The sequence below is a fragment of the Lissotriton vulgaris genome, chromosome 1_1 (assembly GCF_964263255.1).
Source record: "Lissotriton vulgaris chromosome 1_1, aLisVul1.2, whole genome shotgun sequence".
Lineage (NCBI taxonomy): Eukaryota > Metazoa > Chordata > Amphibia > Caudata > Salamandridae > Lissotriton > Lissotriton vulgaris.
In genome coordinates, this window is record NC_141685.1 from 1,292,128,792 (window position 1) to 1,292,146,211 (window position 17,420).

The window sequence follows — 17,420 nt, forward strand, 5'->3', positions numbered from 1 at the left end:
TCAAGCATCCGAGGACCGGACCGGTTTCGAGGTAACACCTCTCATCAGCCCGGCTAGCTTGACTCCAGTGGTGTGGAGTGCCTGGGACCAACGTCTGAGCATCCCTAGCGCACTTATGGCGGAATTTGCAAACAAAACAGGTGATGGACCAAATGTGGATCAATGTCACACACTCACCCCAGTCCAAAGATCTGGGCCCAAATCCATCGTTTTTTTGCACTCCACACCACCCTGGGTTAGACAATGGTAATATGCAAATCAGCTCTGACCCTGTGCCCCATGGGAACAGTCCAGTCCGAACTACAAAAGCCATGTCCTTCCCAGAACGGAATCAAACATCCGAGGACCGGACCGGTTTCGAGGTAACACCTCATCAGCCCGGCTAGCTTGACACCCAAGGTGGTGTGGAATGCAAAAAATGATGGATTTAGGCCCAGATCATTGTACTGGGGTGAATGTAAGACATTGATCTACATTCTGTCCATCAAATTGTTTTTTGTAATTTTCTCCCTGAGTGTACTGGGGTAGCTCAGCCGTGGGTCCCAGAGCCTCCACACCACTGGAGTCATGCTATCCAGGCTGAAGAAGGCTGATAGCCAGAAACCGGTCCTTGGATGCTTGATTCCGGTCTGGGAAAGATATGGCTGTGTAGTTCGGACTGGACTGTTCCCATGGGGCACAGGGTCAGAGCTGATTTGCATAAAGCCATTATCTAACCCAGGGTGGTGTGGAGTGCAAAAAACGATGGATTTAGGCCCAGATCATTGTACTAGGGTGAATGTAAGACATTGATCTACATTCTGTCCATCAAATTGTTTTTTGTAATTTTCTACCTGAGTGTACTGGGGTAGCTCAGCCGTGGGTCCCAGAGCCTCCACACCACTGGAGTCATGCTATCCAGGCTGAAGAAGGCTGATAGCCAGAAACCGGTCCTTTGATGCTTGATTCCGGTCTGGGAAAGATATGGCTGTGTAGTTCGGACTGGACTGTTCCCATGGGGCACAGGGTCAGAGCTGATTTGCATAAAGCCATTATCTAACCCAGGGTGGTGTGGAGTGCAAAAAACGATGGATTTGGGCCCAGATCATTGTACTGGGGTGAATGTAAGACATTGATCTACATTCTGTCCATCAAATTGTTTTTTGTAATTTTTTCCCTGAGTGTACTGGGGTAGCTCAGCCGTGGGTCCCAGAGCCTCCACACCACTGGAGTCATGCTATCCAGGCTGAAGAAGGCTGATAGCCAGAAACCGGTCCTTGGATGCTTGATTCCGGTCTGGGAAAGATATGGCTGTGTAGTTCGGACTGGACTGTTCCCATGGGGCACAGGGTCAGAGCTGATTTGCATAAAGCCATTATCTAACCCAGGGTGGTGTGGAGTGCAAAAAACGATGGATTTAGGCCCAGATCATTGTACTGGGGTGAATGTAAGACATTGATCTACATTCTGTCCATCAAATTGTTTTTTGTAATTTTCTCCCTGAGTGAACTGGGGTAGCTGAGCCGTGGGTCCCAGAGCCTCCACACCACTGGAGTCATGCTATCCAGGCTGAAGAAGGCTGATAGCCAGAAACCGGTCCTTGGATGCTTGATTCCGGTCTGGGAAAGATATGGCTGTGTAGTTCGGACTGGACTGTTCCCATGGGGCACAGGGTCAGAGCTGATTTGCATAAAGCCATTATCTAACCCAGGGTGGTGTGGAGTGCAAAAAACGATGGATTTAGGCCCAGATCATTGTACTGGGGTGAATGTAAGACATTGATCTACATTCTGCCCATCAAATTGTTTTTTGTAATTTTCTCCCTGAGTGTACTGGGGTAGCTCAGCCGTGGGTCCCAGAGCCTCCACACCACTGGAGTCATGCTATCCAGGCTGATGAAGGCTGATAGCCAGAAACCGGTCCTTGGATGCTTGATTCCGGTCTGGGAAAGATATGGCTGTGTAGTTCGGACTGGACTGTTCCCATGGGGCACAGGGTCAGAGCTGATTTGCATAAAGCCATTATCTAACCCAGGGTGGTGTGGAGTGCAAAAAACGATGGATTTAGGCCCAGATCATTGTACTGGGGTGAATGTAAGACATTGATCTACATTCTGTCCATCAAATTGTTTTTTGTAATTTTCTCCCCGGGAACGGGAGTTGGGCAGGACACTGAGCCACAAGGAATGGGAGCAGATATCCTACAGGGCAAGGCACTCAGCATACCACATGGGCCTCACTGACACGCTGACTAAGGTATCTACCTACTGGTACTATACGCTGGAGCGGGTCTACGAAATGGACCGTAGCAAGGAGGACACATGTTGGAGAGGTTGCGGACACCGGGGCACACTGAAACACATTCTATGGGACTGTCCGCTCCTGGAGCCCTACTGGAAGGAAGTGTTAGACGAAATTGATTCCCATTTTAACACAGAACTGCCACGCTTCCCCGCATATACCCTGTTAGGGCTCCCAAATGGGCTGGTTTATCCCCTCAGATCACGCAGGGGCAGACAGATAGCTATTGCACTGGGTTCAGCAGTTCAGAACATTTTATTACATTGGCGCACTACCACGATACCCTCTCTCACGGGCTGGCTACATAGATTATGGCATGTACTGGGCATGGAGAAATTATCACTCACAGTAGCGGGGGATATAGAATAATTTAACGATCTTTAGCAACCATTCCACTCTCTGCTGCTCACTTAATTCAAGGAACTCACCTGTCCCAAATACCTCCGCCTCTTGAGGCTCACGAGCCCTGCTGCACCGACCTCCTGAGTGAATAAGGGATCCACCTCTCTCGCTAAGGACGGCCTAGGTAGACAGCTCGGAAAAGACCTGCGCACTGGACGATGGGTGGGCGGGGGGGGGCAGGGGAATTGGGGATTTGGGAGTTGGGGTTTGGGGTTTGGGGGGAGTTTAAGAAGGGACGGTAATTTAACACTGCAACAATGCATATCCTTCAATGCCGCTGCGGACTGGCCCACGATCGAACTGTCCTTTGCAGATATAACACTGTGGGCGCGGCCTTGTCTGCACTGACCTGATGACTCATACCATCTGTATGTTTGTCCATGTATGTTGCTCCAAATAAAATACTTTAAACCTGAACATCAACATCAAATTTGTGTGCCATTTCGAGTCTTTGTGCCACTCCGTAGCATGTATTAACCAGCTTTTATTTTTATTTTTATTTTTACCTAATCCGCCGCTCCGTGTCCAAAATGTCTTCACATTGACACTGATTGATAAAGTTACACTTGAAACTGAAAAACGAGCCGCAGTAACAAGTTTAGGCTACATTCTAGCCTTTTACCATTTCCGTGTCATGTGACTTATCACGTCACTACCTACTCCGCCCGGCGATTAGCCAGCTCAACTGATCCTGCCCAGTCTCAATCGTGGCCACGCCTGTCCCGGAAATGAGCTGCGTTACGATGTGAGGCTTATTAACGATCACACCGGCCCCGCACTTCATCGTCGGGGTCCGGTTCGAGGGTGTCGCAGGTTTCCAGAGGGTGCCTGTCGTTGAGGGCGTGAGTAATAGACCAGCACACGGCGGAATTCCCCCTGGCTACAAATCGAGCGAGATAAGTAACATCCTCTCTGTTTCTGACTGTGAATGTGTCCTTCTCTCTCACCAAAGGGTGTGCCAATTACGTTACCACCCCCTCCCGTGACCCATGGTACAGATCGATTTAACCTTACAAGTGAGACATTTTAAATACTACCGCTTCTTAGGTGGGGTCACAGACCTTTAGACCTTAGGTCCAGTGATCCTGAACAGGGACACGAGTCCTCTTTTTAAACCTTAGCTACCTTGTTTTACTAGTCCACCTGTAGCCCACAACACCCCTTACAATTAGCATATGTTCCCACAGGGACAGTGGTTGGTGATAACTGTAGTATCAACACGCAACCCACTGTCCTCCCACTACAACTGGAGCACCATAGACCTGCTGATGAACATAAGACCACTCAATAATTGTTCCACTTGTCCTATATGTACGTCTATGTCTCTTTTTCTCCACAGGTGCAGTAACCTAAAGTCGGGAAGCCTCCTAAACCAGGAGTAACCAGTAAGGAGCAAGCTCCTCCCCAATGCACTTTTTTCACCTTTATATTTAAAATTTCACGTCCCTAGGTCAGGGTGAGCCTTAGGGTGCTTACAGCAGAGTACTAAGTTCCCCGGGGAGAGTGCTACAGAGTGGAGGAGAGAGTAGATATCACAAGTCAAGGGACTGGAGGGGTTCCCTTGTCGGAACTTAGAGAGCCTCACACACCCAGAGCATTAGGTGTGAAACACACCCTGACTGAAGGGTGTCCAGTGTCATCATCGACTCACTGCCCCTCGTCAGACAGGCACTGCAATGTCTGACGGAGTGCCCGAAGGCACTCTTTTGGCGGGGTTCTTTTGTTCCTTGCCGATGGTGGGTGTGAGTGAGGATGGAAGAAAGTGTAGTCGGTGCAAAAGTGAGTGAAAGTTAAAAAGAGTAATCAGTCCACAAAGACTTTTATTGATGTGGCTGATTCCCTGATTAAAAGGGGTGAGAGGGGAGCTAGAGACCGTATAGGTATACAGAAAACTAACTCAACCCCCTGGTGTGGTCAACATGTTTCTCGCCAACCGGCGATTCGTCAGGACCTCAACAAAGTACTACACAAGAAAACAAAAAGATTAGATGCTCATTCACTTAGAAAAAAGCAGGTACAACCTCTCTGGGTCGGGGGTAAAGAGGGCCACAGTGTCCTGCTCTAATTAGGCGACCCTAAGGGAAGGTGACAAGGGCCTCGCAGTATGCTCCCGTGAGGCCAGCGCTGTTTGGTTGGATGAACCTTTGAGCAGGCGCTGGATCGGCGGGACACCTACCCCTCACGCTCACGGCACCTGGTCAGGGTGCGGAGCCTTAGGGTGCTCATACCGCCAGGGTTTATTTCACTATTTTGGTCCTGACGAATGCCTGGTAAACTCACACCGTTTGTAGGCAGAAACATGTTGACTGATATTTAAATAATTTGGAAATAACCAATCAATTAATTTTGGACCAGTTTCCAACACTCAATTTTTATTCATGTCCTAGTTATCAAGTAATAAAATTTAAAAAATGTTTATACACTTAAGAAATTTTTACTATAATTCCTTCACCACCACTAAAATAGTTTCACTGCATGCCTGAACTCACAAATAACCTGCTCCGCAGTAGACCTGGCGTCGTAGCACACTGGAGAGGCACTCGGCCTCTTCAGTGGGGCCCGATGATTAAGCATGTCACCAACCAGGTTGGTGAGTGAGGGCTTTCCTAACTGACCTAAGTGAGGCCAGTTTCTATCTTCCATTTTTGCTCCTATTGTGGTTCTTTGTGTACTACGGGGCACTCTTTTATTGTTTGAAAAAACCTAACCGGGGACTAAGAGTGACTCTTGACTCTCCCTACCTCTCTCTTTGTTGTCTTCTTCTTCCAACTCAAAGTTAGCCATAATGTCAATTAAGGAGGTCGTACCGCCATCGTTCGCTAGCTCAAGATGGAATTTAAAGTCTCCTAAAATGGTAGAGTCAGCAAATGCTATGCTGGCTTCTAAAGATGGCTTATAATATCCAAAAAAGAAGCTCTTGACCCTGGAGCACGATAGATTAGCAGGCCTTTGAAAGGGTAACATTTGCTGAGTTCAATTTGAAACATGAGCATTTCCGATTCTCTGATTACATCAACCTTTACCCCTGAAACTGGCAGATAGACCCTGTAGATAATGGCTACTCCCCACCTTTTTTCCTATCATGTCTACTTCAAGAATAGAGTAGCCGATAGGTAGCGCTTGTACCAGTTCTGATTCCAACGCTATATTCGCCCAAGTCTCTGTGATGATGACATGTAAAGGCACGTACCTTTAAGAAAATGCACGGCTACCTCCTGCGTCTGTCTTTGAGAGTATGCAGGCGGATTGTACCTTACGAGGGCTTAGAATTTGAGGTTGTTCTATTTTTAAGAAGAGGTCTGTATCTGTCATAAGATTTAGTGCTAGCTATATCCTTCAGGGGTGCAAGACTGAGTCTGTCTGCAGCAGGTGCTGTGGTAACTGTGCTTCTGTTTATGTATTTGTTTAATGTGATTTTCTATAGCGCGAACATTACCCGAAGGTGTCAGAAGGCTTTACAAAAGAACCGGTTGCAATACATAAGGATTTAGGATTACACGAGTTACATAAAAGATACAAACAGGAAAAAAATTGCAAATGTACAAGTTGTAAAGTCACACAGGGAAGAGATACAAATAGAACATCTTCAAAGGGAAGGACATTTACATTCACATGCAAACTTTCACTCTACAAGCTCTTTCACATTATGGGCTTGTGCTGGCCTGGTTACTGCTGTGTATGCTGTACTTTTGGTGTGATTTCGGGCAGGCCGTATTTTGAGAGGGTGCGGGGCTGTGTGCGTCATAGACTGCTGCTGGGCTACCGCTACATTGTCAGTAAGAGGATGGAGGGCTTACTGTATCTTTAATCAGATGCAGGGCTTTATGGATACTCAGGCTGCCGCCTGTATTTGCAGTTGCGAGGAAGCAGGGAAGGATGTACATTTAATATGGATGCAGGGTTGTCTGTGCTATTAGTATGATCTCGGACTTTGAGGATGTGTTGCTGTGTGCTCCTTGGAGTGTTACATGGCTACCTGGTGCCTTTGCTATTGAGATCATGCAGAGTGTGTTAAGCCAAAGGAATGCAAGGCGTAGAAAGATATAGGGGCCGCCTCAAGCAGGCGTCTTTTAGAGGGTGCAGGCAGGGCCGGTCCTAGGCATGGGCGGTATGGGCAGCTGCCCAGGGCCTCGCGCTCAGGGGGCCCCCTGCCGGTCCCGCAGAGGAGGGAAAAGCGCACTTGCGCAGGCAGTAAGGCACTTAGAGGGGCCTCACATCTTCCCTTTCGCCCGGGGCCTCAGAAGGCCTCAGAAGGCCTAGGACCGGCTCTGGGTGCAGGGTTGGCTGTGTCTGTAAAGGGAAGGGGACACAGTGGTGACTGCCCCTTTAACAGGCGCAGGTCTGGCTCCCGTTGAACCCTCTAAGATGCCTGTGCCTTTAAAGAGATGCACGGCCGGCTGTGTATCTAATGGGATGCTTGGGAGGCTGCCTTGTGCTCGCCTCCTGTCTCTGGCCCGCACGCCAGGGCGTGCCTGTCCCTGCGGAGACACCCCGGGGAGGCTGTGGGCGGGGATAGCGGGAGGGCAGGGCAGGCTGCCCACCAATCCCTGCTCGGCCCTGCAAGGAGCTGGGACAACACCAAGCATAGCATTAATACATTAATAACATCGCGGAGCGACGGAACTAGCCGCTGCCCCGTCAAAGGCCATCATGCCCAGAAGAGGGGGCAAAAGTGAGGGGTTTTAGGCATCGCTGGCACTTGTTTAAAGGGGCAGTGCTCAACACGGGTTTAAAGGGCCAGGCATGCGCACTTGGCCTCGTCTTCTTCTCCTCCCTCTTGTCAATTTCCCAGCTCCTGTAATTAGCCAGCTGGGGCCAGCGGAGAAAGGACAGAAGGGCCATCCTCCTCATCACCGGGGGCCGTCGGCTGAGCAGGAGCCCCCCCAGAGCCCGAGCCATTGTGCACCAGGCGGATGGATGGCTGAGCGCCCCTGAGGTGAGAGCTGCTGCGGGATGCGGTCGAGAAGATGGGAGAACGCTTTGAGTGATGCTCTGTGATTGCTGCATCCATGACTGAGGACCGAAGGGGATGGGGTAGGATGAGGGGTCGGGTCCGATCCGGCAGAGGTCTGGAGGTTCGGGGGTGAAGGGGCAGGTATGTGGTGGGGGTATTAAGAAATGACCCCTGGTCCCCGCTAGACATAGTTCATGGTGCGTGGGGATGGCGAGATACTGTACATTCTCTCCGTGACATGGCGGGCTCTGTGGTCCCTGCCCGCCACGGCTGGGGATGTGGCATCTCCGATCTCGGTTAATGATGGGGAGAAGGGAGGCCTTGTTCGCCGCCTGGCATGTCCTTGGAAGTGCTGGGGGAGGGGCTGGGGTGGAGAGGTAAGAGATGCTCTGTGATTGCTGCCTGCCATGGCTGAGGATGTGACGGCCTGTGGTGTCTGGCTGCCGTGGTCCAGGGTGCGAGATGGGCGAGAGGGTGCACTGTCATGCCCATCGCATAGATGATTGTGGCTCACCTGCGGTAGTCCGGGATGTTGGGAGCCCACCTGCCATTATCCAAGATGTTGTGGTGGGGGCATTGGTGGTCTGTAATACGTACCTCCCGGGGTGCAGGGAGAGAAGTGGAGCTCCGAGCTGGGGGCAGGTACAGGCCTCCTAAATGCTCCGCTTTGACCTGCGCCTGTGCGGGGTCGGTCAGCACCTGACTCCCCACAAGACCTCCTCTCTAGTGAAAAAGGAAAGCAGTGTCGGGGCGCTGAGGTTTGGTGAAGTGTCAGACATGCTGCCGGCAGCCCGAACCCCTGTGAGACACCAGTGGACCTGCTAAGGTGGCTGGGGTGCTGGCTGGCTCGGAGTTTACTCATGTGTTTTACATTTGTTTGTAGAGGCCGTTTAAAAGTATTTATGAAGCGAAAGTCGCGGGCAACGCGACTTTACCACATGCTGTAGAAAATGTTATAAGGTCTTTTATAGCGCACGGCTGCCCCAGCAAAGGGGCGTCCCGGCTCTTAGGAGGAGAGGTACGTTGTCTTCCAAAAAAGGGACCCCTCTCCTTGCCTGTCCCGGCAGGGCAGGGGGTCTTATGCCTCCGGCCTGGAATCCACTTGATGTCTGGCTGAAGGACTCCCTGAGGAGGGACGCAGATACGCACCCCAAGGACGCGATGACGCGCGTATGAAAGCACGTCAACGCGTGTGCGTTCAGCCAGACAGGTGCGCCAGGCCCACTCTGAGGCTAGAAGTGGGCGGGCCAGCGAATTAACAGGGAGAGCAGAGTCGAGCCGAGCCAAGGGGTCTGGCTCGGATCTCAGACAAGCCTCGAAAATATTTGCTATGTAAATCGTGCAACAAATTCGACATAAAATGTGATACAGTATATTTGAATTTCAAAAAGGGTGTTTTTTTAACACGTGGAAGGTTTGACATTAATAGGGCACGTTATATAGCACTGCACTGAGAAGTACTAATTACAAGTGATATTTTTGTTTAACTGGAAATCTGAGCTCACACATTTGAAAGTGCTTTCATATGCGATAATGAAAAAAAAGCGTTTAGTGAAATAAATAATTTGCCTGATAACAATTTAAGCAGGGAAGCCGAGATGCCTCCAGGCTTTCTGGTGCCACTTTGTACAAATCAGCCCCCAAGTGGGTATCTATTAGTCTTTCTGTATACTAAGGCTTTGTTTTTACCTTAGTGCACTTTCAGAATGTAGCGCAAACTTAACCTGAAGGTTAATGGAGCTCTTTACATGAGCACCAGTTAAATTACACAGGGTCACACATTGTTTATAGGCATTGGAAGATTAAGTAATTTGCCCAGAATCACAGGATGTTGAGTCGACACCAGTTCTGACCATAAGGCCACATCCAGGGTAGGGGAAAGCAGGCAGAAGCCAGGTGAAAGCTCAGCTTGAGGTTCTAACAGGACCTCGAGCTGATCCAGGGCCAAGCTTCGGGCTCAAATCTGGCTCGAGCTTTTAGTGGCTCGCCCACTTCTAACTGAGACACATGTAGGCTTGCACACACGGATGTGTATAGAGACCCACAAAAATGCATCAACATCAATAGCGTGGGTAGTATCCAAACAAGTGTTACAGCACTTTATAAAGTGAGGAGGGGCAGCCTTGAATAGCTTGACTTACATAGTGATGATGGTACTACATAATTGCCTCACACATGGTATTGAAAAGTAGGTGTATATAAGTAGGTATGACTGAGCATAGCTTGAGATGATTATATGGGATAAAGTACCCCATCATACATTATAAGGATATTGCACGTCATCAAGAGGATTTGTGACACATACAGAAACAAGGCATGTTGCCTATTGTTATGAACGAGATAGGATGTTTGGAGCCATGAATAATACAAGTAGAATCTTTAGTGTGAAATTAAACACACCAAAAAGCAATTAGATATTTGTTGCAAAAATATGTTAGAATCAATTCAGTACAAGTCAGATTTTTTTTAAAAAGCACTAGCTCAAATTGTGTAGAAATAGGCAGAGACATTCCATCTTTCCTATAATTACCTAAAGCCAGCAAAAAATGAAGACTGCTATTAATGTCTCTTTTTTCTGATCACTGATCGTCTAGAAGAGCAGGAGGAAAAGCCATGTTTCGTTTTTGCTGTTTACACTTGAATTGTGCCCTTCCTTTTCCCTTGGCTGCTGGCACCTTGCACTGTGGCATCAGAACTCAACTTTAATAAGTTATTACAGTCAAGTGGCTACTTCATTTATTATTAGCGACATCACCAGTAACGAGGACATTTGAGACCGGATTTAATACAGGGATTGCAGGCTCTCATGATATTTCGTTCAGGATTTAAAGGAGTGATCCCATCTTACTATGGTTTGGATGTTGTTGCATAACTTAAGAACAAAAGCTGAGAACGAGCGTTATGATATTATGGTCTGTCTTGTTGCGTGGTTTCATAGTGTGAAGAAAACTGTATGTACAGTGGAGATGTGTGCCCTTCCCTTCTTCTGTAGGTAGCATTGTGGCTGAAGTGTCAGAGCTTTAAGGTGATGGAAGCTGTTCTAGTTGGGCTGCCACCTAGGAATGGGAGCCATTTAGGACTGATCAAGATTGGTGTCTGATCTTGCACGTGCATTGAGGAGAGGCTTACCTAATTGCAGGTAGGCCTGAGTGTGGCTTATATTAGCATGTGGGAGGGGGCATATTGAGACACAGAGCTACCCTATGCACATGTGTTCAAGGTGCATACGAGTACTCGTGGAATCTCTGTCAGACACAAGTGCACTTTAACACATATGCAGGTGCGCACACTGAAGCATTATGATATATATTAAGTGTGCAATGACATACATGCCTGTGCATTAAAGCTCACACATAGTTGCACATTAGTATATCTACACAGCACACAAAATACGCCAGTGATCCCCAGAGTCAGGAAAGCCAACTGGGTAGGTAGGAGCTTTATAGTCAGCACAACTTAACTATGGACTAGCCTTCCGGCCCACATTAGAGCCCTCCCATGCCTCCTCGTATTTAGGAAGGAAATTAAGACGTAGCTTTTCAACAACTATATGCGCCAGCCTTAGCGTGTTCAGGTTCAGGCAGCGCCAAGACACCCTTGGGTAATCACGCCCTTTATAAATCTTTTTAATATAAAATAACATGTTTGCAAATTGAGACAGAAACGCACAGACACATTCAAGCATATTTACACCCATATGAACATTGATGTCTACACAAAGAAGTACACTTGCACACAAACACTCATTAGTGCGTATAGGAACACAGGTTCACTTTGAAATATCAGTTGCACATTGAAACACTCGCAGCACCACAGTAGTTTATTGAAACACAGTGGCACATTGCAGCACTCACAGTTTCAGACTGAAATGCACAGCTGCACACACATGTAAACTCACAACGATACACACAAACACCCGCATATGCACATTGAAACATTGGACCACGCACGTGCTCGTTGAAACATTAACAATAGCGCGTTGGAACTCTCAAAGTTGCGCATTGAAACACACACTGATGCACACTGAAACACACTGAAACACGCTGATGCACGTTGAAGCACACTGATGCACACTGAAACACACAGATGCACACTGAAACACACAGATGCACACTGAAACACGCTGGACCCCTCACACACACACACAATAGAACACCCGGACCCCCCCCCCCCCCCCCCCGCCCGCCCCCGTTAATGCTTGATTGGATCAGGAGCCGCGGATCAGGCCTGGTGAGTCAGTGCCAGCCCAGCCCGGATTAAGTCGATGGCGGTCGAGTGCCGTGGGACATGGAGGGGAGACCAGCTGGACTCCTATCCAGGGCCCGCCATGTTGATCAATAACCTTGAAGGATGGAGAACACATCAGCCTTCCCTCCTCCCACCCCCATGGCTCCTCCTCCCCTCTCCTCGCCACCTGAGTCTGCTTGGGGGCGGCAGTGATCCTCGCCCCCTCCCCTCACCCCCGCTGTCATCCGTCCTGGACAGCGATTCAAATGAAAAGCGCTTTGTTTTGAATGCTTTCCCCTTCCAGCTTGGATGTTCACAAACTGAGATATAATTTAGTCCTACATTGGTTGGTTAATCCTACATTAGTCTCCGTCCGAGGCACACTCGAGCCTCCTGTACCCGAGGGGCGGGGCAAAAGGTGACAGTGGTTACAGGCGACTTCTAGGACGTTTCCTAGCGCAGTACTAACATTCAAGTCCCTCTCGGCGCTTTCCCGACGCGTCTCTTGGTAATTCCATACGGTATTTTAAGGTATTGTTTATTATCCACGACTAAATGATGAAATGCGCCGTTGACCCTACATGTCATCAGCGCTTAATTTGGGCAGGTGGTGGGCACGAAAACGTATTTTTGGGGCTAATTTATATAATCAGTCTTTAGCCAAGGGCTGTAGTGAGAAAGGAGGCGGGTGACAAAGGCAAGCAGTCAAAGAGAGAAAGTAGGGGTGAAAAAACCCTGCAAGAAGGTGAAAAGTTTAAGTACACCATGGGGCATTTTTCCCTAATAAGACTTGACGAGAATTACTATTATCCAATCTAATGGTCCTCAGTCTAGTGACGGCGGGACTCTGGAGGCATCCGTTGCACTTATCCTTTGCACTTATTGGGATTTGCTGTCATAACCCTGACAACAATCAACAAAGAAATGCCAGTACTGCAATTGAATTAATGATTTGATGAATTGAGTGGCAATCCTCAATTCAATAAGACCAATAAATCCGTCTGTTAACTTCTAATTAATTCTTTTTATTTTTCAATTTCTTTTATGTGTTTTGTTTTCTTGGGTTTAAATAACGTGCTTTAAAACAAACAATGTGATAAACAAAAAAAGGACTCATAAGGTGCATACAAAACATTCAATTATGTACAATACCTACAAGAATCTAATCCTATAAAGATTATTTTGCAATACATTTAGAGGAGACATTAAACATGGTCCTGATGAGAATCCCTGCCACATAAGGGATTCGAAACGCGTCGACCACTGCCCTTTTGAAAATTCATCGTCCTCCCATTAGACCAATCTTTTCATGACTACAAATGATAAAAATTGACTTATTGGATGGTCTACTGTAAAAAACAAGTTTAATAAGTATTTTGTACTAAACATCAGTATCCGCACCTCTCTCAACGGAAACTTTATTAACAACAGGGCGGTTACATTTTTCTTTAGGAACGGTGAACCCTTGTCATACCATTGTTAATAGTGTCTTGTCTTGTGTGTTTGTCTTCAAGTGTATTAAGTGTAGTCTTTTGAAATGTTTAATGTCTCCTCTAAATGTATTGCAAAATAATCTTTATAGGATTAGATTCTTGTAGGTATTGTACATAATTGAATGTTTTGTATGCACCTTATGAGTCCTTTTTTTGTTTATCACATTGTTTGTTTTAAAGCACGTTATTTAAACCCAAGAAAACAAAACACATAAAAGAAATTGAAAAATAAAAAGAATTAATTAGAAGTTAACAGACGGATTTATTGGTCTTATTGAATTGAGGATTGCCACTCAATTCATCAAATCATTAATTCAATTGCAGTACTGGCATTTCTTTGTTGATTGTTGTATAGGCGCAGCCTTACTGCTTTGGCCAGAACCCTCATTGTTGCCAGTCATAACCCTGACGTCACTGCTGATGACACACAGCACGAGCTTCCAGGTGGCTGATGAGCATTGGTGCTGAATAAGGTAGCACGTGAAAAGAACTGCAAAAAAGGTATTTTGCAGGCCATGGACCACAAAACATGTTCTACCACAATATCAGCTTCACATAAATATCTCCGTGCAGAGATTTGCACTTGTGCCCGAAATAACCGTGGGCTGGAGTTAGTGTAGAAAATTAACCCTCCTAATGTATGTGAGAGCAGAGTTTGGCTGGATCTCGAAAGTTACTACGGTGAACATTTATGTAGGGAGATGTTTCTCTTTGTGATGTTGACAGTCTCTGTTTTGGAGTTTGTTTCCACAAAAGATTCATTTGTAGTCTACCTTTTCACACAGAATCGCTGAATGAGACTTTCCTCCCTGTTAATCCAGATAAGCAATTTTTCAGGGAATCCTCCTGGATTTAGACAAAATGTAAAGATGAAAGTAGAGCTACCTGGAGTGGGGAGTACATGGGCACATGCAGCATGGCGCATGATGAACTGGCCTCTGATGGAATGCATTACATACAAAACACTTCTCACACTAGGAGAGGGTGACAAGGGTGATATGGTGGCTACAACTCGGAAAGGGTCTCCTGGCCCTAGTTCAAAATATTTGCCAAACAAGTAAGGCGCTAGCTTGTTCCATAGCTGAGGTGTCTAGTCAAGAAGGAGCAACCTCCGCATGAGACAAGATTGCTTTTGAGAATCACTATCCTGATCTGGGGTTCACTACGTAGATTGCGAGTTGAAACCTGATTAGTAATGCTTGTACGCATGTAGGTGGGAGCCTGTTGGTATAGGTATTTGTACACTAGGCAAAGGACTTTAAACATGATCATTCGCTGTTCCGTCCTAACTCTTATATGTATCTAGAGAGCAAACAGGCTTCCTCCATAAGGCCCCATAAGATGTTAGAGTGATCTTAATCATTTATATTGCAACTCTGCACCCACCTTATGCGAATCCTATACAAGAAATGTATAAGCGATTGATATGACTAACATGTTCAACATAACGGATTGAGAATTTACCACAATTCTATTTGTAGCAATTTTCTGGGCTTCTAGAGAAGCCTTCTCATGGTCAAGAGAGTGCTTCCAAGGAATGATATGTTCTCAGGTTAAGGATTTAAAATGTAGGGTCTGTGTGGGACTTGTGTGATCTTCGGGTGCGGTCTTTTCGAGTCCAAGGATCATCCGCTGCTCCCTTGACGCTTGTCGTTTTCTGAAACTTCGAACGTGGAGAAAATGTGCCCTTATCTTTGGCTACGGAGATCCAGGTCACTGTTTGACCTTAAGTAGTTCCCTGGTTGGGTAGCAGACACCTACATGAACTTAACGTGAAAGAGAGCGAACAGCAGCACCTCAAAGAGCACCCCCACAACTGGATGGATAGCCATGTCCGGGCCCAACAGTGGTGCAGCATTAATCCTTAACTGGCAGTGCTTAACATCTGAAATATGTAATGTCAATAATTCGGGGGTTTGTGGGATGGGGGCACTTCTTACCTGAACCCAAGGCATTTTTAATAAACGTGAGTTGGGCTGCTGCTCAGCATCCTCACGTTAGAGCGCCACACAGGCCTGACGACAAAGCAGATTCTGTTAAGGCCCACCTGTGGAATGCTGCTTTGTGTTTAGGGCATTGTGATGGGCTGCGCAGGGATCAGGTGAGATGAAACCATGACCCGAGTTTGGACTAAAGCCGGAGACTAGGTTCAGTGGACTTGGCTGTTATACCATAGACTTGAACACAACAGAGAAGAAGATGTGTGTGTGTGTGTGCGTGTGTGTGTGTTTGTTTTGGACCAGCCCTTCTCTATCTGCGTACCCAGGATCTGCAACAACATTCCATGTCCATCAGGACTTCCCCTACCCTTCTTCATGTTAGGAAAGAGCTTAAGATGCACCTTTGTAAAGAAAGCTGCATCATGATACAGTACCAGTCCAGTTCCGCACTCAGAATCTAGCACCCCTACCCCACCTAGATTTCCTTTCTGATTATATCTCTGCCTGCGAATCTGTACCGCGCTCCACTCTCTTTCAGTTGGGTTCATGCTATACAAATACCACATTCGTTTATACACTTTGTGTACAAAAGCTATGTTTAAAGAGGTTTAAAGTCCGAGAAATGAATGAAGACGGGATCTTTCTAATCAGCAGTGGGTTGGGGTGGTGGGTATTGGGCACATGGGATCATGCTTCAAGGGCTCGTTCCACCGTCAAGTGTGGCCCGGATGGGCATCATGGTGAGGTCAAATATGACGCGGGCCGGTCGAGTCCAATCAGTGGTGAGACGGGTTCTAGGGCTCCTTCTGCCTCTTCAGCTGCCAAGCTGTGGCTTGGACTCCTTCGGGTCCCTTGACCAGCGGATGCTGCCATGCCTTCTAGGGGGACATTTGTGTGCCTCTCAGTTTGTAGCGTGCTGTTTCTGTTCAGGCCCACAAGCTTTGTAAAGGTCAACCTTTCCCTCGTGTTGAAGGCACAAAAAGGAAAGATTGTCTAAATAATCCCGTTTTCAGCTGTTTCTTCAATTGTAATTGTTGCGTACTGCTCTCAGTGGTGGTTTTAAGACGGGTTGTACTGAAAATCTGGCATGGATCCAGCCCTCTTTGACTTAGTTGGGCACGCCTGGTTTAAGTCACTCTGAGACGTAACAAAGGAGAATGGTATGATGGTGCACAGTGCATAACAGATCTTACTGCGAGAGATGTAAGGCTTCTGTCTGCGTGGCCTGAAGGGGAGCAGGGAGACGTGGAACATGGGCGAGGGGTTTAGATAATTTAGGTGAATAAATACTGAGCAGTACTTCTGCAGGAATGTGTCTCTAGGGAACGGGGTCCTAAGATGAGGCCACTCAGGAGGGGCTCAGAAGTACCCATGACAGGTGTTTTGGCGGGGAATGGCAGTGAATGTATGAAGCCATCGCCCAGGAGCAGACTTAGAGGTGAACACCAGTAACAGGATTTGGGTTGGATTGGGAGAAGCACAGGGGAGGGATCAGGGTGTGAGAGCTAAGACTGAGCCAGAGGCAAAAGATCTCCGTAGTTGTGGGAGGAAGAGAATTGGCAGACTCAATGGGCTCGGTTGTCCATGCCTGAATACTTACAGAGCTGGGGGGGCTTTCTGCAGGCCTCATGATTTTAAGTGCCTGCCCTGGTGTAGAGTTTTTATCTGCTAAGGTCTCTGTGAAGAACCGTTTGTGTTGTTGAGTGGCTGCTAGAGCTTGAGAAACCTGCTAGGTGGAGTGTCTTGTTGAGTGCTCCAATGTCACAAGAAATCTCCTGGCCCTGTCTATGAATGCCATCACAATAGCACATAATATAACGTGCTGATTAAATAAACTGGGCTGGAAGAGAGTGGGAGCCCTAGAGTCAACTTGATACAAACTTGGAATGCTTATACCTAAAAGGTGCTGCCCCGTCTGTCCCAGCACACTGACTCTTTGAGCTATCAGGCACTCGTCACGTCTCTGTCACGTGCCATGGGCAACAACAGATACTGTAGGATGTGTGTAACCTGAGAGTCACTTATTCTTTTCCCAGATAGGTCAGCAATACCTTTCATCCTATGTGCAATCGATTGGGGGTATTAGTTGAGGGGAAAGATAACCCATCTTAAATAATAATCCCAA

General features: G+C 47.4%; 1 protein-coding gene across 1 annotated transcript in view; it reads left to right on the top strand.

Annotated features, from left to right (window-relative positions):
- The first annotated feature begins 7,302 nt into the window (after positions 1–7,302).
- The window catches only part of MAP3K12 (mitogen-activated protein kinase kinase kinase 12), a 305,311-nt gene continuing 295,193 nt past the window's right edge, over positions 7,303–17,420 (top strand). The window contains exon 1 of the mRNA XM_086965302.1: positions 7,303–7,617. The gene's annotated coding sequence lies outside the window, so the exon portion shown is untranslated. The remainder of the gene's footprint in view (positions 7,618–17,420) is intronic.